General features: G+C 37.4%; 1 long non-coding RNA gene and 1 other non-coding gene across 2 annotated transcripts in view; one reads left to right on the plus strand and one right to left on the minus strand.

Moving 5' to 3' along the window:
* LOC148580678 (uncharacterized) overlaps positions 1 to 18,249 on the minus strand; it is a 142,990-nt gene extending 124,741 nt beyond the window's left edge. The window contains exon 1 of the long non-coding RNA XR_015883390.1: positions 16,440 to 18,249. This is a non-coding gene — a long non-coding RNA (uncharacterized LOC148580678). The remainder of the gene's footprint in view (positions 1 to 16,439) is intronic.
* On the plus strand, positions 11,348 to 11,451 carry LOC148580683 (small nucleolar RNA R71). The gene has a single exon (XR_015899547.1). It is a non-coding gene; the product is annotated as a small nucleolar RNA R71 (small nucleolar RNA).
* Positions 18,250 to 25,681: the final 7,432 nt, after the last annotated feature.

Below are 25,681 nucleotides of genomic sequence, written 5' to 3' on the forward strand. Positions count from 1 at the left end.
TATAAATGGCCAAATCTAGCTCAACTACATTGGGGAACATCTGCATAGCATGGACCCAGCATATCCAATTTACGATGAATACTTCAAGGAAAGGTGCGAAAGAGAAATAGACAAAGCAATACGCCTTAAAAACAGAGTAGAAGAGACAATGAAGAAAGCTGGATTCTGGCAAAAGCTAAAAGGAAAAGGCAAGGGAGAAACTAGTAAGCAAGCAAGCGAAAAGAAGAAAAAAGACAAACAAGATAAAAAATGAAAGGTGGACTCGCTCCTTGGTTATTCCCTTCAATAAAGAAAGAACATGTCTATTTTTGTTAATTTTAGTTTAAGCTGTTCTGCATCCTGTTATGTTTAATCTTTGCAATAAGTTTGCTAGCCTAGATATGTGTGCTCTCACTTTCACTTGTTAAATGCTTGTCTTGTCCCCTGAGTCTGGCCGAATGTGAATTTAAAGTGGAGGGGGTGGGTTTGAAAATTTTGAAAAAGATATGCTAAAAGATATGATTTGTAAAAAAATAATTATGATATGCAAAAGATGTGGTTTTAAAATTGAAAAAATAAGAGAGAGATTTGAAAAAGATAAATCTAATTTTTGAAAAGATAGTATGATGATTTGGAAAAGATTTGAAAAGAAGTTGAAGAAGAATGAAGAAAGATTTTATAATTTTTTTTTTTTGAAATTGAAATTGAAAGATGATAATTTGTGACGTGTTTATGCAAGAAATTATGGATGAAATCATGGAAATTTGAAAAAAATTGAGTTGGAAAACAAAACTTCTTCTCCTCCACAATCCTGGCGTTAAACGCCCAACTGCTGCTTGTTTTGGGCATTTAACGCCCATCTGTAGCTTCTTTTGGGTGTTTAACGCCCAGTTGTAGCTTTTGGCTGGCGTTAAACGCCAGAAATCTTTTATTACTGGGCATTTTCCTGAACGCCCAGGATGCTGTAAGTTTGGCGTTAAACGCCCAGAATGGTAAACGCCCAGTAAAAGCTTCTTTTGGGCATTTAACGCCCAAATATACCTCTTACTGGCGTTTTCTTGCCAATGAGCTCCTTTTCCCTATTTTGTGCTCTGAATCCTTCTGTAGCTCTGTGAACTTATGCAATTGATTTTTTACCTTGAAGATTATTTACATTAAACTCATATAATTATTATTTAAATAACAAATAAGCTTTGCTAATGGCTGGATTGCCTCCCAGCAAGCACTTCTTTATTGTCTTTAGCTGGACCTTGCTGAGCTTTTAATCTAGCCTCAGCTTTGAGCATTCTTGTTCAACATTGCCTTTAAGATAATGCTTGATTCTCTATCCATTAACAATGAACTTTTTATTAGAATCATTGTCTTGAAGCTCCACATAGCCATATGGTGACACACTTGTAATCACATATGGTCCTTTCCACCGGGATTTCAGTTTCCCGAGGAATAATCTAACCCTAGAGTTGAACAGCAGAACCTTTTTTCCTGGTTCAAAGACCCTGGGTGACACTTTCTTATCATGCCACCTTTTTGCTTTCTCTTTGTAAATCTTAGCATTTTCGAAAGCATTGAGTCTGAATTCCTCTAGCTCATTCAGCTGGAGCAATCTTTTCTCTCCAGCTAATTTGGCATCAAAGTTTAGGAATCTGGTTGCCCAGTAGGCCTCATGTTCCAGTTTCACGGGAAAATGACAGGCCTTACCATACACAAGTTGGTATGGAGAGGTCCCTATAGGAGTCTTTAATGCTGTTCTGTATGCCCACAGAGCCTCATCCAAGCTTCTTGCCCAATCCCTTCTACGGGTAATTACAGTCCGTTCCAGGATTCTTTTTGGTTCTCTATTAGAGACTTCAGCCTACCCATTTGTCTGTGAATGATATGGAGTTGCTACTTTGTGGCTAATTCCATATCGGACCATAGCGGAGTAAAGCTATTTATTGCAGAAGTGAGTGCCCCCATCACTGATTAGTGCTCTAGGGACACCAAACCTGCTGAAGATATGTTTTTGGAGGAACTTCAGCACTGTCTTAGTATCATTAGTGGATGTTTCAATGGCCTCTACCCATTTGGATACATAGTCAACTGCCACCAGAATGTAAGTGTTTAAGTATGATAGTGGGAAAGGTCCCATGAAGTCAATACCCCATACATCAAACAACTCAATCTCTAGGATCCCTTGCTGAGGCATGGCGTAACCATGAGGCAGATTACCAGCTCTCTGGCAACTGTCACAGTTACGCAAAAACTTTCGGGAGTCTCTATGGAGAGTAGGCCAGTAGAAGCCACATTGGAGGACTTTAGTGGCTATTCGCTCACCTCCGAAATGTCCTCCATATTGTGATCCATGACAATGCCATAGGATCTTCTTTGCTTCTTCTCTAGGCACACATCTACGGATTATTCCATCTGCACATCTCTTAAAGAGATATGGTTCAGCCCACAAGTAGTACTTTGCATCAGTAATTAATTTTTTTGTTTGTTGCCTGCTGTACTCCTTGGGTATGAATCTTGCAGCTTTATAGTTTGCAATGTCTGCAAACCATGGTATTTCTTGAATGGCAAACAATTGCTCATCCAGAAAGGTTTCAGAGATCTCAATAGAGGGGGGGACGCCCCTTCTACTGGTTCTATCCGTGACAGATGATCAGCCACTTGATTTTCTGTCCCTTTTCTGCTCTTATTTCTATATCAAACTCTTGCAGAAGCAACACCCATCTTATGAGCCTGGGTTTTGAATCTGATGCACGAAAAACTTGTCTCTCAACAAATCTCCCTTCGGCAAGTGTATCGAAGTTGTCGTCAAGTAAAAACTCACAATAGAGTGAGGTCGAATCCCACAGGGATTGATTGATCAAGCAACTTTAATTAGAAGAATGTTCTAGTTGAGCGAATCCAGAATTTGGGTTGAGAGTTGCAGAAATTAAAATGGCGGGAATGTAAATAACAGAAAAGTAAATGCTAGAATTAAAGGACTGGAAGTAAATGACTGAAAATAAATTGCAGAATTGTAAATGGGAATGGGGGATTTGCTCATAAAAGTAAATGACAGAAATTAAAGAGAATGGGTAAGATCAGAGATGGGGAGTTCATTGGGCTTAGGAGATATTGCAATTCTCCGAATCAAGTTCATTTTCATCTCTTCCTCAATCAATGCACTCATTGATCTCCTTGGCAATCTTAAGTGATTGAATTACAATTTCTTGCAATTCAATCTCTCAAATCTTGATCAATAGGCAATTCCTTGGTCAATTGCTCATGAAGAGATGAAGTATGGTCACTGATTATACCACATGCATTTCCCAAACCAAGTATTGAGAGGGTTATAGTCACATACCCATCCAAACCCAATTTGGTCCAGCATGAGAAAGCATTTCTAGCTTGATCTCTTCATTCCTCTTTCAAGGTTCAAAAGAGATCCAAGTTTGAATAGCTTCTCTTCCAAGATAACTACTCAATAGGATAAAGATCGAATGCTTTCAAGTAAAATCAAGAGGAAAGATAGAAGAAGAATAATGAAAATTAGTATTGATCCATCAAATTACAACAGAGCTCCCTAACCCAATGAAAGGGGTTTAGTTGTTCATAACTCTTGAAAATGAAAACAAAGATGGAGAATACATCATAAAACTAGAAATTGCAAAGAAAGTAAAATACAGAGAGTAGTTCCCTTTTTCCCAGCCTCCAGAACTTCTTTACAATTCAAAGCTACTCCTATATATACTACTCTTCTCAGCTTCTAGTTTACTCTTCAAGTCTTGGGCCTTCGGATCTTGAGTTTGAAGCAGTTCTTTTCTTCATTTGGGCTTGGCTTTACTTGCAGAGAAAAAGTGCTAAGTGGGCAGAGACTTCAGCTCAGGACGTTAGGGGTGTTAATATTTAGTGAGAATATAAGTTCGAGAACGTTAGTGACACTTAACATTGTCACTAACGTTCCAATGCACCCCTTTGCCTTACGTTAAAACCCACGTTAACTAGGTTAACGTGGCTTTTAACGTTGCCTTGTTAATCCTTCGAGAATGTTAGTGACACTCAACATTGTCACTAACGTTCCAGTGTGCCCCTTCTTGTTTCACGTTAAAGCCCACGTTAACTAGGTTAACGTGGCTTCTAACGTGGTCCTTGCCAAACTTCGAGAACGTTAGTGACACTCAACATTATCACTAGCGTTCCAATGTGCCCCTGGGTCTCACGTTAGAGTCCACGTTAACTAGGTTAACGTGGCCTCTAACGTGGCCATCTTTAGCCATCCCAACGTTAGTGACAATGTTGAGTGTCACTAACGTTGGCTCATCCTTCATTCCTCATCGTTAGCTTCCACGTTAACTAAGTTAACGTGGAGGTTAACGTGACTCTTGGGGGTTGTGTGGTTGCTTCAACGTTAGTAACAATGTTGAGTGTCACTAACGTTGTCGACAACTCTTCATCCTTTACGTTAGTTCCGACGTTAACCAAGTTAACGTGGGAGTTAACGTGGTACTTTGCACCATAGGCTAACGTTAGTGACAATGTTGAGTGTCACTAACGTTGGCTTCTCTTCCCCCCTTAATGTTAGAGGCCACGTTAACCTACACGTTAACTAGGTTAACGTGGCTTCTAACGTGGCCACTTATGAGTAATTGCCAACGTTAGTGACAATGTTAAGTGTCACTAACATTGGCTCAACTTCTCTTCTCCACGTTAGAGTTCACGTTAACTTAGTTAACGTGACTCTCTAACGTGGGCATTGATGGCTTTTTGAGAATGTTATTGGCAATCACTTTTCTCATTAATCTTGCAAGTTACCTCCCCTTTTCTTGCTTCCTTTTTGGTCCTGAAATCAAGCAATAAAGTGCATCAAAGCTCTAGTCCAAGTCATGAGTAATGCAACATAATATTTGTCACTAAACTTATGCAAAATCCTCATGAAATTATGTAAAATGCACAATGCATGCTTGAATCAAGGCATAAGTGAATAATTACCCAAAACTAGCTTATTTCCTAAAGAAATGTATGAAACTAACCTAAAAACAGTAAAAAGAAGGTCAGTGAAACTGGCCTAGATGCCCTGGCATCACAACACCAAACTTAAAGCTTGCTTGTCCCTAAGCAAGTACTGGAACAAGAGAATGATGAATGGAATATCGAGAGGAATGAGTCATCCTTGTGAAAGTCATATTACTGATTTTATGGTGGTTTCATGCATAGCAACTTAGGTTCATTCCATTACTGGCTTTCAGACCTTTATCATGTCCCTAAACACTTACTTTGTTTATATCTCATGAGACTTTTATTCATTGATCCTTTTATTGTTATTTCAAGGGTTATTTGTGTTATTTAGGCTAAGTGCTCTGTAAGGGGGCAACTCTTTAAGATAAGCTTTCAGCCAACACTCCCGAACCAGTTGGTTCAAGGTGCTAGGTGTTGAAGAACCCCTAAGGACTTACTCCCTCAAGTCTCTCCCCCATACATACACACCACAGGCATATAGTTTATTTATTTTCTTTTCTCGAGACCTTGGTGTCCAGCACCTCTTTGGGTTACTAAATGCTCTGTAGTGAGGGTTACTCTTGATAGTGGATTTTCAGCTGATAATCCCGGGTTAGTTAACCCAAGTTACCAAGTGATAAAGCACCCCTAAGAGCTTATTCATCCAAGTAGATCCCTCACACAGGAGCACCACAGACACTTGCCTCAAGATTAAAACCATTAATGCCTAGCCTTGTTGCTTACTCTTTTTCTTTTGTTTTTCACTTCCATTGTTCTTTCCCTTTTCTCTTCTTAGGATCTTGTTATTAACTTAGTCTCATGAGTATATCCATAGTCAAGTATTCAGGATAGATAATTGTCCTCCTAGCTTGTGGTTGAACCAACTTAGCTAACTTATGACTACCCCAAAGATTCATGAATGCACCTCCACATTATGAGCTCTACTCTGGTCTTTTAAAAACATAATCATTCTCTTCTTCAATTAATTTAAAGGGACAAGCATACAAGTAAGTTAAGTGATGGTGCAGTAACATAAAGACTAGTGCACATAGACCTATTCAGAACTTAAAAGACAGAATTTAAAAAGGGTTCAACTAAGAGTAACTATAAATCAGAAGTGCATTCGAGCTTCCAACTTTCAACAATTCTGAGTACAATGGAATTAGGGAACAATACAACCTTCGGTTGATGATCTCTGGTCCCCCTCTCTCTTTGTCATCATCCTAGTTTTTGCTGCCTCACTTCTTTGGGTGAAGTTGCATCATTTCCTTATAAGATTCCTGCAAGGTTACTGGAAGTTTCTTGTTCCCAAAGCACTTGAGATATAGTTAGCTTACATATATACTTGTGCCTCTTGAACTCAATTTGGTGTGTGAACACCAAACTTAGTTCTTTGCCCAGTACAAGACATTGCATATATGCAGAGACCCTCATATCTTGTTATCAATAAAGCAATGATCACCTATAGTCTATCTACATCTAAGTGGTTTCTCTTGATTGGATGGAGCTAGCAATGTTCTTTTGGAGTGGAGTGTAATTCTAACCAATGTCCTTTAGTGGAACACCAAACTTAGAACTACACTATCACTCTTGGATTGTTCTGGTGTGGAACACCAAACTTAGCTCCTTACAATACAGGGAAAACAACTTTGTGATTTTTATTGAAATAAAGATGAAAGTGAAACTACCTGAGGTTGGGTTGCCTCCCAACAGAGCACTCTTTTATCGTCGCTAGCTCGACGAGTCCTTGATTACTTGAGGTGGTACTTTACTCTGGAGTTTTCCCCCATGTTGCCCAGATAATGCTTGAGTCTTTGTCCATTCACTGTAAACGTCCTCTCTAAACCTTCATCCGTGATTTCGATGTGGCCATATGGTGATACTTTTCTAACCATGAAAGGTCCGGACCACCTTGACTTGAGTTTTCCTGAGAACAGCCTTAATTTAGAATTATAAAGGAGTACTTGCTGCCCTTTTTCGAAACTCCTGGGTGCAAAATGCATGTCATGTTTTCTCTTTGCCTTCTCTTTATACATCTTAGTGTTTTCATAGGCTTGTGACCTGAATTCCACCATCTCTTGTAGCTGCAAGATCCTTTTTGCACCAGCAGCAATGCTGTCAAAATTTAGTATCTTGATGGCCCAAAGAGCTTTGTGTTCTAGCTCCAATGGTAAATGACAAGCCTTCCCGTAGACTAGTTGATATGGAGACATTCCAAGTGGAGTTTTGAATGCTGTTCTGTATGCCCAAAGAGCATCATCCAACTTCTTCGACCAATCCTTTCTAGATGCACCCACAGTCTTTTCCAGGATCCTCTTCAGCTCTCTGTTGGACATCTCAGTTTGCCCACTTGTTTGAGGATGGTAAGGTGTGGCTACTTTGTGTTTTATCCCATATCGTAAGAGGAGAGCTTCTAGTGGTTTGTTACAAAAGTGGCTCCCTCCATCACTGATGAGGGCTCTTGGGACTCCAAACCGGCTAAAGATATTCTTCCTGAGGAAGTTCATGACTACCTTGTTATCATTAGTTGGGGTTGCAATAGCCTCTACCCACTTGGAAATATAATCCACTGCTACCAGGATGTATTTGTTTGCATATGAGGTTGGGAATGGTCCCATGAAATCAATCCCCCATACATCAAATAGTTCCAGTTCCAAGATGAAATTTTGTGGCATGGCGTTTCTTTTGGGCAGGTTTCCAGATCTTTGGCATTCATTGCAGCTTTTCACTAGTTCCTTGGCATCCTTGAAAAGGGTGGGCCAAAAGAATCCGCTTTGTAACACCTTTGCTGCAGTTCTGTCCCCTCCAAAGTGCCCGCCATAGCATGAACCGTGGCAGTTCCACAGGACTTCTCTCCCTTCCTCTTCCGAAACACATCTTCTAAGAATTCCATCCGAACATTTCTTGAAGAGATATGGCTCGTCCCAGACAAATTATTTTGCATCATTCATGAGCTTCCTCTTTTGATGTTTATTGATCCCTGGGGGTAATGCCCCAGTTGCCTTGAGATTTGCAATATCTGCGAACCATGGTGCTTTGCGAACTGTCATCAACTGCTCATCAGGGAAGAGCTCGTTCACATTTGTATCATCTTCTCCACCTTGCTCATGAGGGATTCTGGAGAGGTGATCTGCCACATTGTTCTCCACTCCTTTCTTGTCTCTGATTTCAATATCAAATTCCTGCAACAGTAAGATCCACCTTATTAGTCTTGGCTTTGATTCTTGCTTGGCAAACAAATACTTAAGTGTTGTGTGATCTGTAAAAACAATCACTTTAGCACCAATGAGGTATGATCTAAATTTGTCAAATGCAAAAACTATTTCTAGCAATTCCTTTTCAGTAGTGGTATAATTTCTTTGAGTTTCATTAAGGACTTTGCTAGCATAGTATATCACACGAACTAGGTTATCTTTCCTTTGTCCTAACACTGCCCCAACTGCAAAATCAGATGCATCACACATCAATTCAAATGGTAGGTTCCAATCAGGTGGGGAAATGATAGGAGCAGAGGATAACCTCATTTTCAAATGTGCAAATGCTAGCATGCATGTTTCATCAAAGATGAATGGTGTATTAGATACAAGGAGATTGCTTAAGGGCTTGGCTATCTTTGAAAAATCTTTAATGAACCTTCTGTAAAAACCAGCTTGCCCTAAAAAACTTCTAATTGCCTTGACATCACTGGGTGGGGGTAGTTTTTCAATAAGTTCTACTTTAGCTCTATCAACCTCAATGCCTTATTGAGAGACCTTGTGACCAAGGACTATTCCTCCTGTCACCATGAAGTGGCATTTTTCCCAGTTCAAGACCAAATTGGTCTCTTGGCATCTTTTCAATACCAAGGCGAGGTGATGTAGGCAACTAGGAAAAGAATCTCCGAATACCGAGAAATCATCCATAAAAACTTCAATGAATTTTTCTATCATATCTGAAAAGATAGAAAGCATGCAGCGTTGGAAAGTTGCAGGGGCATTGCATAATCCAAATGGCATGCACCTATAGGCAAACACTCCATACAGACAGGTAAATGAGGTTTTCTCTTGATCTCTTGGATCAACCACTATTTGGTTATATCCTGAATAACCGTCGAGAAAATAATAATATGCGTGCCCTGCAAGTCTTTCCAACATCTGATCCATGAATGGAAGGGGAAATGATCCTTTCGTGTAGCCTCATTTAGTTTCCTGTAGTCTATGCACATCCGCCATCCTGTGACGGTCCTTGTAGGTATGAGCTCGTTCTTCTCATTGGTAACCACAGTGATCCCTCCCTTCTTTGGCACAACATGTATGGGGCTAACCCAAGGGCTGTCCGAAATTGGGTATATGACTCCTCCTTGCCAAAGCTTTATAACCTCTTTCTGTACCACTTCCTTCATGATTGGGTTCAGCCTTCTTTGGGATTGAATTGATGGCTTGGCATTATCTTCCAACAGTATTTTATGCATGCATATGGTTGAACTGATTCCTTTCAAGTCAGCAAGGGTCCATCCAATGGCATCCTTATGCTCCCGCAGCACCTTGAGTAGTTCGTCCTCTTGATCTTGACTGAGAGATGAATTTATGATCACTGGATAGTTTTCATTTTCTCCTAGATATGCATATTTGAGAGTGGGTGGCAATGCTTTGAGTTCAGGTTTGGGTGCTTCTGATTTTTCGTTCCCTTCCTTTGGTGCATCTGGTATATGTATTTCTGCTGTAACTACCTCTTCACTTGATTCAGATTCTTCCTCCACCAATCTCTCGTTTTCTTCAGGTTCATCTTCTTCAAATTTCTCCTCCACTTCATCCTCAAGTGCATCTAACCTCATGCATTCCCCCAATTGTTCCGGTGGATAACTCATGGCCTTAAACACATTGAATGTCATCTTTTCATTATGTAATCTCATGGTGAGGTCACCCTTCTGAACATCAATGATAGCTCCAGCAGTGGCCTTCCCAAGATGATGGAGGTCTTGGCGTCTTCCTGCATGTCCAGCACCACAAAATCTGCTGGGAATATGAAATCTCCCACTTTTACTAGCAAATCCTCTACTATCCCGTGAGGGAATTTGAACGACCGGTCTGCTAGTTGTAGAGCCATTTTTGTTGGTTTAGCCTCCTCAATTTTCATCTTTCTCATCATAGCTACTGACATCAAATTGATGCTGGCCCCTAAGTCACAAAGAGTCTTTTCTACTGTGATTTCTCCTATAATGCAAGGGATCTGAAAACTCCCAGGATCCTTTAGTTTCTGAGGTAGTTTATGCTGAATGATAGCACTGCACTCTTCAGTTAGTATCACAGTCTCATTGTTCTTCCAGCTTCTCTTCTTAGTCATTAGCTCCTTCAAAAACTTGGCATAAAGTGGCATTTGTTCTATGGCTTCAGCAAATGGTATGTTGATTTGTAGCTTCTTGAAGATTTCCAAAAATCTCAAGAACTGGTTGTCATCTTCCTTTTTCTTCAATAGCTGGGGGTATGGAGCTCTTGAGATGTTCAGTTGGGGTATCTTTTTTTCTTTCTGCAGACTTGGCGTGTGGGATTGCATTCCATCTTGCTCTTCTCCTTTTTCATTTGAGCTTTCTTCTTGTGGTTTTTGGGGATGTTCCTTCAGTTCCTTCCTACTCCTAAGTGTGATAGCTTGACACTCCTCCCTTTTGCTTGAATGGGCATCATAGCAAAAATTGTGGTTAGGGAGCTGCTTAAACAGATAGCTGATTTGTGTTTCCAGTTTTGTGATGGCAGCATTTTGATTCTGCATGTTTGACTGCACTTCCTCTCTGAATGCTTTACTGTCTTGAATGTCTCTGCATATTCCTTCGATGAAGGTTTCGATCTTAGAGAGCTTGTCATCGATTGATGAGTGGTTCAGATCAGATGTGCTGTTTTGGTTTTGATGAGTGTGTGGAGAAGTGTTGTTGTGGGGGTGTTGAGATGTCCTCTGGGTGAATTGCTTTTGATCTTGCTCACTTTCCCTCCCAAAGTTTGGGTGGTTTCTCCATCCAGGGTTGTAAGTCTTGGAGTATGCATCATAATTTTTCCTTGGTGAATTCCCAATGTAGTTGGCTTGCTCCTGACTACCCTCTGCTTCTTCATGCACTCCTTCTTGTGTTGTTGATGAAATGGAGATTGCTGCTACTTGGTTCCTCTCTATCTTCTTGGTGAGGTCAGCCAGTTGCTGGGTAATGAGCTTGTTTTGGGCCAACAGAGCATCTACATTGTTTAGCTCCATCACTCCCCTTGTGTTCCCTCTTTCGGAAGCATAGAAGTAGTCGTTCTCTGCTACTGTTTCAATAACATCTATGGCTTCCTCAATGGTCTTTTTCTTGTTCAAGGATCCTCCAGATGAATGGTCTACGGCCTTCTTTGACTCATAAGAGAGCCCTTCATAAAAAATGTGCAGCTGCACCCATTCATTGAACATGTCAGGTTGACACCTCCTTGTTAAGTCCTTGAACCTCTCCCATGCTTCATATAGAGTCTCACCATCTTGTTGCCTGAAAGTTTGAACCTCAGCTCTCAGCCTATTGATTCATTGAGGAGGGTAGAATCTTGCTAAGAATTTGTTCACCACATCTTCCCAAGTTGTCAAGCTCTCCCTTGGGAAGGATTCCAGCCACTTGGCTGCCTTGTCCCTGAGTGAGAAGGGAAATAAGAGCAGTCTATAGGCGTCAGGATGAACACCATTAGACTTCACTGTGTCACATATTCTCAGGAAGGTGGTTAAATGTTGATTGGGGTCTTCTTGAATACTTCCTCCAAACGAACAGTTGTTCTGAACAAGGGTGATGAGCTGTGGTTTAAGTTCAAAGTTGTTGGCATGGATTGTTGGCTTTTGGATGCTACTTCCACAGTTGCCTGGGTTTGGATTGATGTAATAGCCCAAAACTTTTCTATCCTCCCCAGCATGATTTGCTCCACCTCCTCTGCCATGGTTGTGAGTCTCTTCTTCATGATGATTTTCCATGTTTTCTTTCATGTTAGGTTCAAAGTATTCCTCAAAGTGTTCCTCCTCTTCTTCAGCACCAACTACACGTTTTTCTTTTGCCTCCCTCCTTAGTCTAAGGAAAGTTCTCTCAAGTTCAGAATCAAAGGAAGTTGAAGCCCCGCTTCTTCTCCCTGTCATACAACCAACAAGTACAAGCAAAGAAAATAGGTACAGACAGTATTTGTGTCAGAGTTATTGTTAGTTGTGGGTGATGCAATATATCAAACAGTTAGTGTGTTAGCAAACAGAATTGAAAATAACAAAGAAAAACAAATGCGTAGAGAGAGAAGGGAAGAAGTTTAACTAAAACAAAAAGTAAATCACTCAAACAGAAAAAATGAAATTCACAAAATAAAAATGCTCAATCTAGTGATCTTCCAATTTAATCATTGTTGATGCACAATCAATCCCCGGCAACGGCGCCATAAACTTGATGCACGAAAAACTTGTCTCTCAACAAATCTCCCTTTGGCTAGTGTACCGAAGTTGTCGTCAAGTAAAAACTCACAATAGAGTGAGGTCGAATCCCACAGGGATTGATTGATCAAGCAACTTTAATTAGAAGAATGTTCTAGTTGAGCGAATTCAGAATTTGGGTTGAGAGTTGCAAAAATTAAAATGGCGGAAATGTAAATAACAGAAAAGTAAATGCTAGAATTAAAGGACTGAAAGTAAATGACTGAAAATAAATTGCAGAATTGTAAATGGGAATGGGGGATTTGCTCATAAAAGTAAATGACAGAAATTAAAGAGAATGGGTAAGATCAGAGATGGGGAGTTCATTGGGCTTAGGAGATATTGTAATTCTCCGGATCAAGTTCATTTTCATCTCTTCCTCAATCAATGCACTCATTGATCTCCTTGGCAATCTTAAGTGATTGAATTACAATTTCTTGCAATTCAATCTCTCAAATCTTGATCAATAGCCAATTCCTTGGTCAATTGCTCATGAGAAGAGATGAAGTATGGTCACTGATTATACCACATGCATTTCCCAAACCAAGTATTGAGAGGGTTATAGTCACATACCAATCCAAACCCAATTTGGTCCAACATGAGAAAGCATTTCTAGCTTGATCTCTTCATTCCTCTTTCAAGGTTCAAAAGAAATCCAAGTTTGAATAGCTTCTCTTCCAAGATAACTACTCAATGGGATGAAGATCGAAAGCTTTCAAGTAAAATCAAGAGGAAAGATAGAAGAAGAATAATGAAAATTAGCATTGATCCATCAAATTACAACAGAGCTCCCTAACCCAATGAAAGGGGTTTAGTTGTTCATAGCTCTTGAAAATGAAAACAAAGATGGAGAATACATCATAAAACTAGAAATTGCAAAGAAAGTAAAATACAGAGAGTAGTTCCCTTTTTCCCAGCCTCCAGAACTTCTTTACAATTCAAAGCTACTCCTATATATACTACTCTTCTCAGCTTCTAGTTTACTCTTCAAGTCTTGGGCCTTTGGATCTTGAGTTTGAAGCAGTTCTTTTCTTCATTTGGGCTTGGCTTTACTTGCAGAGAAAAAGTGCTAAGTGGGCAGAGACTTCAGCTCAGGACGTTAGGGGTGTTAATATTTAGTGAGAATATAAGTTCGAGAACGTTAGTGACACTTAACATTGTCACTAACGTTCCAATGCACCCCTTTGCCTTACGTTAAAACCCACGTTAACTAGGTTAACGTGGCTTTTAACGTTGCCTTGTTAATCCTTCGAGAACGTTAGTGACACTCAACATTGTCACTAACGTTCCAGTGTGCCCCTTCTTGTTTCACGTTAAAGCCCACGTTAACTAGGTTAACGTGGATTCTAACGTAGTCCTTGCCAACCTTCGAGAACGTTAGTGACACTCAACATTGTCACTAACGTTCCAATGTGCCCCTGGGTCTCACGTTAGAGTCCACGTTAACTAGGTTAACGTGGCCTCTAACGTGGCCATCTTTAGCCATCCCAACGTTAGTGACAATGTTGAGTGTCACTAACATTGGCTCATCCTTCATTCCTCATCGTTAGCTTCCACGTTAACTAAGTTAACGTGGAGGTTAACGTGACTCTTGGGGGTTGTGTGGTTGCTTCAACGTTAGTGACAATGTTGAGTGTCACTAACGTTGTCGACAACTCTTCATCCTTTACGTTAGTTCCGACGTTAACCAAGTTAACATGGGAGTTAACATGGTACTTTGCACCATAGGCCAACGTTAGTGACAATGTTGAGTGTCACTAACGTTGGCTTCTCTTCCCCCCCCTTAACGTTAGAGGCCACGTTAACTAGGTTAACGTGGCTTCTAACTTGGCCACTTATGAGTAATTGCCAACGTTAGTGACAATGTTAAGTGTCACTAACGTTGGCTCAACTTCTCTTCTCCACGTTAGAGTTCACGTTAACTTAGTTAACATGACTCTCTAACGTGGGCATTGATGGCTTTTTGAGAATGTTATTGGCAATCACTTTTCTCATTAATCTTGCAAGTTACCTCCCTTTTTCTTGCTTCCTTTTTGGTCCTGAAATCAAGCAATAAAGTGCATCAAAGCTCTAGTCCAAGTCATGAGTAATGCAACATAATATTTGTCACTAAACTTATGCAAAATCCTCATAAAATTATGTAAAATGCACAATGCATGCTTGAATCAAGGCATAAGTGAATATTTACCCAAAACTAGCTTATTTCCTAAAGAAATGCAGGAAACTAACCTAAAACCAGTAAAAAGAAGGTCAGTGAAACTGGCCAAGATGCCCTGGCATCACAATCTTGCTTTGTAAGTAGATATTTAAGAGCAGCATGGTCAGTGTACACAATCACTTTTGATCCTACTAAGTGTGATCTAAACTTGTCAATGGCATAAACCACTGCAAGCAGCTCCTTTTCTGTGGTTGTGTAATTTTTCTGAGCATCATTTAAAACACGGCTAGGGTAATAAATGACATACAGAAGCTTGTTGTGCCTCTGTCCCAATACTGCACCAATGGCATGGTCACTGGCATCACACAGTAGTTCGAATGGCAATGTCCAGTCTGGTGCAGAAATAACTGGTGCTGTGACCAGCTTAGCTTTCAGAGTTTCAAACGCTTGCAGACACTTTGTGTCAAACACAAATGGCGTGTCAGCAGCTAGTGTAACATCCCTTCCAGCAAAATACCTTGCTTAAGTCCGGGTATTTCTACTAGAAAGAACGTTACGTGACCTTTTCTAATAATAACTACTTAATTACTAAGCCTTTGTATCGATTTCGCGTTTTAGTTTTAAGAAAATGCCAGAAAATTTTGTTTCTTATTCATTAAAGTCATAATTCAAACATTTACAAATAATAATAACAATCACATAGTATTATTAATAGTAATTCTTATACATAAGAAGTCATATAAACCCAAATACAACACCTACCCCTCTGTTAAAATAAAACCTTAAACGACAAGAGCGAGGGGACTCTATGAAAGCAATTAAAACCATAAAGAAAACCTACTAATCACTCGCAGCTTCAAATTGCGTCTTCAAACCTGTGTCACTGAAAGGGTGGAAAATTTGGGGGTGAGAACCAAACCACATGTTCTCAGTAGACGTCGAGAATGCCGTGAAAGTAAAGAATAAAGCGCAAATAATTAATTTCATTCGGAGACATCTAAAAGAAAATTAACCTCCTTTAAAAGCATTAGTTAATTATTCAAAATCCTAGAACCTTATTTTTTTTATAAAACTCTTAAAAGTTTCCTAGACTGTATGAATGACCAAACTGTTTCAAGCATAAGTTCATTAAGTCTATGCTGAACCAGCTTGATTTTTTCATACTTTACTAGACGACAACATAAAAGAAGTTACCTACGTAGTATAAATTATCATCCTGCTCCAAGCATAGGTTCATTAAGTCTATGCTGAACCAGTCAGATACTTTATACAGAACTAGACCTCAAACGTACCAGTCACGGCCTCAGGCCCAAACAACTCAATCAACATCCAATCACCACAATCCAAACAATCAGTTACAAACACAGGTAATGAGGTTCAAACACAATCAAGAGCAATTACATCAAGTATAGCAAATTAGCAATTAAACAGAATTATTCACTTAGGCAAACCAATTACAATATACATACCCAAATAATGTCACATAGATGCATATGATAAATGTCTAGTCCTAGTACAGGCCATGAGCTCATGTGTCGGTTAGCACCTACATTCCTGACATTTATCCGGTCACGAGTTCACGATTTCCCGAATACAATTTTCCGTTCAAATAAATTCGCATATAATTATTAGCAGCTCTATTGAGATAGCCTCTGCTTTCTACTCGCAGGAAATATACTCTTGGGAACGGAAAATTGCTGTAGGTATCCTAGTTTCCCTACAGAAGCTCTTGGGTTGCTTTAAGCAACAGATAAATAAATATTATCTCTTGGGTTGCTTCAAGAAACAAACAAATAAACAAATATCTCTTGGGTTGCCTCAAGCAACAGATAATCATACAATAAGTACTTTACTCTTTCCTTTTTCTTTCATAATTGCAAGTACGCAAGCGGGACAAGACCCATGCCCTTGCCAACAATCTCGTATACCAAATAATCTTTTCTTAAAAGAATCATTGAAGTTATTATCATTAAATAAGCCTTAAATATTGATTTTGATTAAGTCCTTATACTTTTATAAAAATTTGGACATAATCTCCTTTAAAAATAGGACTTAGCCACCCTTACGGGTCCCAACCAAACAATTTACCAAACTCTTTTCAACCTCTCCAATATCAAATCAATTCAGAATCAAACAAATTCCAACATTGAATCAGCCCTATGACGCTAAGGTTCATCTTTAATTTTATGAACTCATAACTCTCACTTAGACATTCTCAGCACTCTATCTTCTTTTCTGTTTTTAGTATAGCAAATAAACTTGGAATTGTGCAAACTTTATGTCCAGGCGTTCATCTTGAAATAAGCTTTCTAACAAACCAAAGATCATAATTTTCTGATTTCTCTAGCCTTAGGAATAGAGGAAAAACCGTGACTGCTCTGCACTGCATAAAACCAGAAAAACAGCAGCAGCATGTGATATTCAAAATTCAATATAAAATTCAAGTTAAATCCAATGACTTTAAAAATTAATATAATTTAACTTTACTCATCCAGGTTTCTTTTCCAATTGGTCTCAGGTTAATATCATTTTTAATGAAGAAGTTATATAACCTAGAATTTGACTAATTTTCTGCAGAATTCTGTTTTAAAACTTAATGAACTTATCTTCTTCCAAGTCCCATAACTTACTCATTAAAACATGGATAGCCTTGAAATTTAAGTCACATATGCTAAGCATACTTAATTTTAACTTCCAATTGGTTTCACCTCGATATCTAACCAGGTTCAAAAGTTATAAACTTCCAAATTTACTGATTTGAGAAAACAGAATCTGGCCTTTACTGCATAATGCATCGTATTTCAAAAATTCATATCTTTTAAACCGCAAGTTCAACTGTTCTGAAATTTTACGAAATTAAAATAATAGGACTAAAGTTTCATTTAAAATTGGTTTCACTTCAAAATTCAATTCGGAACATTTACAGCAGAGCCAACAAGTTACTGCTGTTCCGAAAATTCTGCAGTAAAAATCAGATCCCACAACCATTACTCAAAAATTCACCATAAATCCTATATTTAATGAAAAGATCTCAAACTCTCCAATTCAGTCCCAATTATTCCCAAGTTTAACCAGGACTTAGTTCAACACAATTCCGATCACCACAGAATTAGTTACAGTCTTTCAAAGTTACTGTTTTCACTTAAAGGTAATGCAGAAAATCAGATTTTACGGCTTAACTTTGAAAAATCATAACTAAATCTTTAGTTAATACGAAACCTTAAAATTTAAATCCTAACAACTACACTTGTTAAAGTTTACTCAGATTTTAATCTCATACCATTTCGATCACTAGCAAATTACTAGGCCGTCCTCAAAGTAACCATTCTATTTTGAAAACCAGATTCTTAATAATAGTTTAGTCTTTTAGGCCCTAATTCTTCAACAATTCTCAATCCAATATCAAATATATCAAATGATTATCTTAGTCTCAACCATTTATATATAATCAGTCAAAACAACAATCCTCTACTAATCTCAAGTCACTTTCACAGCCATAGCAATATACCAAACAACCATTTCAACAACCAATAATCAATAATTCAATCATCTACCACACATAATTACAATCAATTCAATCACAGCACCAAGCACAATCGCAATCACAATCCAACATTCATATAATCAATTAATTACTCACAACTATTAATACTATTTGCCGTTATTCAGTAAACCTTATTAGCATTCCTAAATTAAAATCATTTTAAACCCCCTACATCGATTAGCCGAAATTCGATAATTAAGCACAGCCAACCCCTCTTTCATCTTAATTCGTAGCAGCAACTGACTCGAACCAAGCTAGCAATAGCAGCAGCAGCAGCAACTCTTACAGTTCTTTATTATCACCAACACTATCACCTTTGATAGTTTCATCAGCAAACAGGGAAGGCATAGCAGCAGCGTTAAACAGAGACATAGGTTTTCCTTACTCATAACAGAGAAGACTAAGAAATAAAATGGAATCAGAGTAAGGATTAAAGCTTACGGGTTCAAGAATAGGAGAATCAGAACCAGAACAAGAAGGCTGGTGCTGTTTTAAACTCTGGTGACAGTGCACGACTCACCAACGACCCTGACAGCGGCGGAGGTCCTTTCACCCTCTCCTCTGCGTGTATTCTGCGATGGTGACAGCTTGGAGTGGACTCCACCCATGACCAGAGGCACGGCGGCGCAGCCTCAGAAGTAGCTATGAGGCTAGCAACAGCAAGACAGTTCGATGGTGATGAAGGCACGACGGAGGCACAGCGGCGCTACTCTTCACACACGAGCTCCCCTCTCCTCTGGTATGTGATGACAGTGGCGCTAATCGAAGCTCCATGGACGGCGGCGACAGAACCCTACCAGTGGCAGCGGCGGATCGGTCGCGTTGGAGGCACAGCGACGTCCCCTTCCTCTCGGCCTTGGCTCGCGTTACGACGTCGTCTTCTCTTCTCCATGGCAGTGTTGACGGTGGTGGAACGGGCTCGGCGTGACGACCTGCTGGACGGTGGCAGTGCGCGATGAGGACGACGGCAGCAGCAGTCAAGCGCGACAGCAACGGCGTCTTCTTTCTCTTCTTCCCGCAAATCTCTTTCTCTGCTCTGCGTTGTGTGACCGTTGGGGTAAGGAAGTGTGGCTGGTAGCTGCTGAGGGTTGGAGGAAATTAGGTTAGGGTTTCTAATTTTCAATTTGGGAATTAGGGTTTGAAATTAGGATTTTATAAAAGAATATAGATAGATATGAATAGATATTTTGATAAAATTGAAAGGTACAGTAATTTTAAAACCAAATATACTCTCTTAAAAATATTTAAAAACATTATTTATCAACATATTGCTAAGTTGAATTGATTATTTCTAATTTAAATTATAAAATAAGCATATTAATCACATTTTTATAAAATATAGTTTAAACTCAAAACTAATTATTCAAATTAAATAATATAACTTTTTATTATTTTTCTATCACCGAAACTTTAATTTCAATTTACAAAATATCTAATTATAATAAAATTACTTAAACTTTAAATATTTATAAAAATTCATTTAATCATTCCTAATAAATTAAACTCTAGCAGCTCAAACTAATAAAATAAACCATAATTTATCCATAATAGAAATTATTTAAATTAAATTATATAATTTTCAAAATATATAAAATAACCAACTATAAAAATTTACACAAGAATATTAATTGAACTAACTCCAAATATTAGTAAACTAATTTAATTACTCTTAATTGATTGATTTATAAAATAAGATATCAAATTAATAAAATAAATCGTAACTTTTTCAAAATAAAAGTTACTTAAATTAAATTATACAATTCTTTCTTATTTTTCAATTACTAAAATTATACAAAATATTCCATTATAATAAAATTACTTAAGAATATTAATTGATTCAAAATAAAACTATCTCCAAATCTATTTAATTAGTTCTAATAAAATAATTTCTAAAATTATAAAGTTTAAACTTAATAAGATAAATTCACAATTTATTCATATTTAGGTTTCCAAAAACGCGGGATGTTACATTCTATCCAACTTACAAAAATTTTCACCCTCGAAAATTGATATAAAATGAAGAAAAGATTTATATTCACATCCCCTTTTGAATATTTTAAAGGTTCAAAGAAAATCGTATCACATAAACATAGAAGAAAATATACTAAGTAATGCAAGAGTTGATAAAATAACTTAACACAAGAAAAATTTTAAAATCCAAAATCAAATAGACACAATATTCGTTCACAACTTTTAACAAAGCATGATCACTTCCTCTAATCGCCTCAAAACTCCATAACTCCTTATAACTTCGTAGACTGACCAGATTCACTTTTCGTACGCACAAATCGTGTCCCTAGGAACTAGTGCATATAAGGAATACGAAACATGAGAAGAGAAAGACAAACGGCACGAAAGGTTTATGCGAGAAATTGGAAGAATACTCAAGTTTGCAATTGCACAAGATAGTATTTCGCAAGGTTTTGAAGGAATATGTGAGATCGTTAACAAACAAGGATATCTATAAGCAATGAAATGGAGCATAAAGGGAGTTAATTCAAAGCTTAGGAAGAAATTTTGAATCGAATAGTTTCAATGTGAACATCATTAGGGAAAATAGTACAACAATTTTGAACAACTTCAATTTGAAATAGAGGGAATTAGTTTATCTTTTTCAAAAGAATATATATAAATCTAACATTTTTCAATGTACTAAACTTAGTATAAATAATATGTTATATCAATTTAATTTTTAAATCAAAACAAATCATGCAGGGTTTGTAAATTAAAGCTTGTTTGAGGTTAAAGGCAAAATATTTTCTTTAAAAATCTTGGAGGATACTTAAGTACATAATTAGGTAAGAATAGCTATAAAATTATAATAAAGTTGGAAGAAAATTAGCTTTTATTCAAAGAATAAATTCTAAAATGAAATTTTCTATAAATCAATAAAAGATAAGTGGTATATCACAATTAAACAAAATTAAACTATATAAAGAAGTTTCAGAGTTTATGTAAGAAAGTCTAGGCTGAATTAAAAACAATCCCATTAAAATTTAAGCAAGGGTTGTAGATACAGTAAAGTAAGAAAAGATTTAAATTGAAATTTTTCTCGAAGAGAATCTGAAACAAGTACTCAAGAAGGAAATTTTAAGAAATAGTATGCTGCACCGAAATAATTCCGAAGAGCAAGGAGCATAGAGTTTGTAAGGTAAGGATAAATGTTTCAAAAGATTCAAACAACAGCCAGATACAGAGTCAAGCAAGGACATGCACGAATAATAATACAAGGTTAGCAAGAAAGAGATCAGAAACTAGAAATTCCAATACAAATAGTAGAGAAAGAGATAACGCTAAGCATGAATAAAGAGCATACGTCGAAACGGAACTAATCTCTAGAATTTAGTTTCTAACATCCCCAAAACCTCGTAATTTGCATTAACCTATCATTTCTATTTCGTCTATGATAACCCATTAGTGTTCCATATACATAAATCATTAGTATTCAGTTTGCCAAACTTGATACCATGAGGTATGCAAAGGTAAACTAATAGCATTAATCATCAGACAGTCATGCATATAAAACAAAAACTCTCGTCACCAAGACAAGTCTTAAGGCATGACAGACACTCAGAGTATGAAATGAAGCATAGTCAGTCCATTCCCAAGGCTCTATAGGAAAGACTGCTCTGATACCATATTGTAACATCCCTTCCAGCAAAATACCTTGCTTAAGTCAGGGTATTTCTACTAGAAAGAACGTTACGTGACCTTTTCTAATAATAACTACTTAATTACTGAGCCTTTGTATCGATTTTGCGTTTCAGTTTTAAGAAAATGCCAGAAAATTTTGTTTTTTATTCATTAAAGTCATAATTCAAACATTTACAAATAATAATAACAATCACATAGTATTATTAATAGTAATTCTTATACATAAGAAGTCATATAAACCCAAATACAACACCTACCCCTCTGTTAAAATAAAACCTCAAACGACAAGAGCAAGGGAACTCTATGAAAGCAATTAAAACCATAAAGAAAACCTACTAATCGCTCGCAGCTTCAAATTGCGTCTTCAAACCTGTGTCACTGAAAGGGTGAAAAATTTGGGGGTGAGAACCAAACTGTAACAACCCTGATTTTCGAGTACATGAGATCTTTTCTAAAAGTACAGATTTCTCCAGAAGATCAGTAAAGGGAACACCTCTGTTATATCATCAAGCATCTCAATCCTCATTATCATTATGTCATCCTTAAGCTAGAACCTTTTATGAGGCAAGCTCAGTAACGCAGTCATGAAGAACCTAGTTTTTGAACCGTATCGGTTAGGAGTTTTGATTCGGTTTTTCGTAAATAGTCTCAGTTTGCCAAACCAGAGCCGATTTATGAGAGAAGAGATATAATAGGATGATATTATCATTATATTAGTATTAGAAGCTTCTTGAATAATATTATAAGGTTACCTGGTCTGTTTTAGTTAAAAACAGGAAATCGGTTTAACCGGGTTCACAGTTTACTGGTGCAGCATAGCACCGGCACTCTCTGATGACTTTAGCAATGCTAAGGCCTCATTATACATGTTTTATTCTCATATTAAATATGTTACTAGTGTCTTTTATGCTAGTAGCTCAGAAAATAATTTTTAGAAATGTTTTTACGAGTGTTCCGATACATCTAGTTTTAGTAGTTATACACCAGAGATATTTTAATATTATTTTAATCCACTTCCAAGCCAACCAATCACAACTCACCTTATACCCCCAATACCCCCAAGGCTGCCTCATTTTCTCATTGTGGCCAAAATTGAAAGGAGAGAAAAGAGAGAAAACTTCATGAACACTTAATCTTCAAAGCTTGATTTCTTCTGAACTAAAACTCAAATCAAAATTCCGATTTCACCAAAATGATCCTCTCTTCTTCCTCTACATAACCATATAACATATCAAGGCTGAAAATAAGGTGAGATGGCTGTCTTCCTCCCTCTTCAATTCGGTTTTCAAGGAAAACCATGCAAAACATGTGTTTTCTTGATTTTTTCCTTAGGAATCATGCTTAACTTGACTTGAGGGCCAAGAAATGTGAATTTACAGCAAGTCTAAGGTTAGAAATCACTTCCTAACATGCTGAGTGAGATTTGGTTAGTTGAGGGTTTTTGGATTTAAAGTTGTTCTTGATGTGATTTAGGAAGAAAAAGTGCTTAAGGACCACCTGAAAGTCTAACCGAATTAGGAGCAGCAAAACCAGGTAGGGTGTCACGAAATTAATCTTGATTATTTGTGTTTGAGTTGTGTGAGTGTTGTATAAATTGGCTGTGCTAAAAATTGGTTGCATATATGATTGATTCTTGGTGAAAATTTGGTGAAATTTTGATGAAATTTGATGAAATTCAAGCTTTAAAGTTCATGTTCTTGGGCAGCTGGAAAAATGAAACCCTAAGCTTAAATTGAGGTTCAATTTGAGTTGAAATCATGTAGAAAAGATGGGGTTTTAATGGCTGCTAATTTATTATGAATTACAGTAAAAATCGGTTGCTGAAAAGACTGAAAAACGGGTAAAAACAGAGAAGGAATCTGAAGAATTTATGAAGAACATGAAGAACACTTTGAGTGTGATGAAGAACAATGAAGAACACCTTTTTGATTCATAAAAGGGCAAGGAAGTAATTAATTTGGTGTTTGGGGGGTTATTTGGTCATTTCTGAATGTTAGGGTGGTAAAAGTAGAAATATTAAAAGTTACAGATGGTAAAAAGTGAATTTTAAAGGTTAAAAGTAAAAGTAAGTTAATTTTCGAAAATTTAATGATAAAATAATAAATAAATAATAAAATATTAAATAATAATATTTAATTAAAAATAATATTTTAATAAAATAATAACATAATGCAGAAAAGGCAGTAAAGCTGTAAAAACTTTAGAAAGACAACTTTAAGCACAGAATCTCACAATTACTTTCATAAAACACTTAGGGAGTGGTAAAAAAATATTAGTGAGGCAAAGAAAAATAAAAGATAAAAAGTTGAAGAAAAGATAAAAATCAAAGAAAAAGTCTGTAAATTTTTAATGACAGAAAAACAGACAGAGACTAGTGAACGAACTAGGGCAACATAGTTAGTCCTAGAATTGCGAATAGGGTTAGGTATTATATGAAAAGTTAAACTGTTTCAGTATAGACTTAATGAACCTATACTTGGGACAGACTAACTATTCATACCGAAATTTACATAAGCTTTAAATACATACGTTAAATAGAGAAATCAGAGCAGAGTAAAGAAACACAGAAAATAGAGTAACCAGTGCAGAATAAAGGGATACAGAGAAAAGAGTAATCAGAGCAAAGTAAAAAGACAAAGAGAAAAGAGTAATGTGATAAAGAGAAATGGTTTGAATTAAGATGTTGTAAAAGTAAAAGCTGTAGAGTTTGTATAACATGATTGAACAGAGAAAGAAAGAGGTACTGCATAAGAATGTGAAAGTGATGATGAATAATGAGAATGATATTGAATGATGATAACGAGAAAAGAGTAATATAACAAAGAGAATAGAGGAGAAGAGTATAAAAATAAAGACTTAAGCCTTGTGGCATGGTATTCTATTATATGTTCATCTGATGCTTTTCTATTGGCCCTAGAGGTCCTGTAGGCCCAAGTTCACCTACAGTAAGTTGTTATTCCTGTAGGCCGAAGTTCACCTGCAGTGAATATCAATTGTGTATCTCAGGGTGTTGCTCCTGTAGGCCAAAGTTCACCTACAGAGAGTTGTGATACCTGTAAGCCGAAGTTCACTTACAGGGGCGCTATTTCTGTAAGCCGAAGTTCACTTACAGAGGTGCTATTTCTGTAGGCCAAAGTTCACCTACAGAAAGTTGTTGTGATTAAACCATTTCTGTAAGCCGAAGTTCACTTACAGAGGTGTTATTTCTGTAGGCCGAAGTTCACCTACAGAAAGTTGTTGTGTTGTGTTTAGACTATTCCTGTAAGCCGAAGTTCACTTACGAGAGTGCTATTTCTGTAGGCCGAAGTTCACCTACAGAAAATAAGCCATATCTAGGACTAGTTCCTAGGTAATGTCGGGCTGCAGGGTGTAAACCGACACGTGAGCTCATGGCCTACATAGGATAGACATGCATCATACTTGGTTGCGCATTTCCTCTGTTATGATTGTTGTTTGAATGTATGCTTTCTTTGTTTTCATTCTATTCTCTGTGTCTGTGTTTTGTTTTCTTGTATTCTTTTGTTTGTGTTTTGGTTTCTATTTTCTCTATTTATCTATTTCTTCTATCTACTGCTTCTCGGTATTCTGCTATTTATCTGCTAAACAACACGGAATTAATGAACTTAACTAATAACCCCGACCCTACTAAGAACTCCCCAGTTCTTACCCCTTCTCTCTCCCTTCCCCCTTCAGATGAAAGTAAGAGTACCTTACAGTAGCTCGTTGATGATGGTTCTGCAAAGAGGATTCTGCTCTAGATAGTCTTCTGAGTCTAGGGTGAATATCGTTCCCTATTTATATGTATATACTGTGTGACTAGCCAATGTCTACACCCCGTTTGTTCTTGAACTTTAACTTAAATCCTGTGTACGAGACTCCTGTTGTGTGGCTACTTGATGAGGTACCAGAGAGACGTTATATGGCAATGTCTGATTGTGCAAAGGAGTAGTAGATGA

The sequence above is a fragment of the Arachis ipaensis genome, chromosome B10 (assembly GCF_059453495.1).
Source record: "Arachis ipaensis isolate K30076 ecotype BB chromosome B10, ASM5945349v1, whole genome shotgun sequence".
Lineage (NCBI taxonomy): Eukaryota > Viridiplantae > Streptophyta > Magnoliopsida > Fabales > Fabaceae > Arachis > Arachis ipaensis.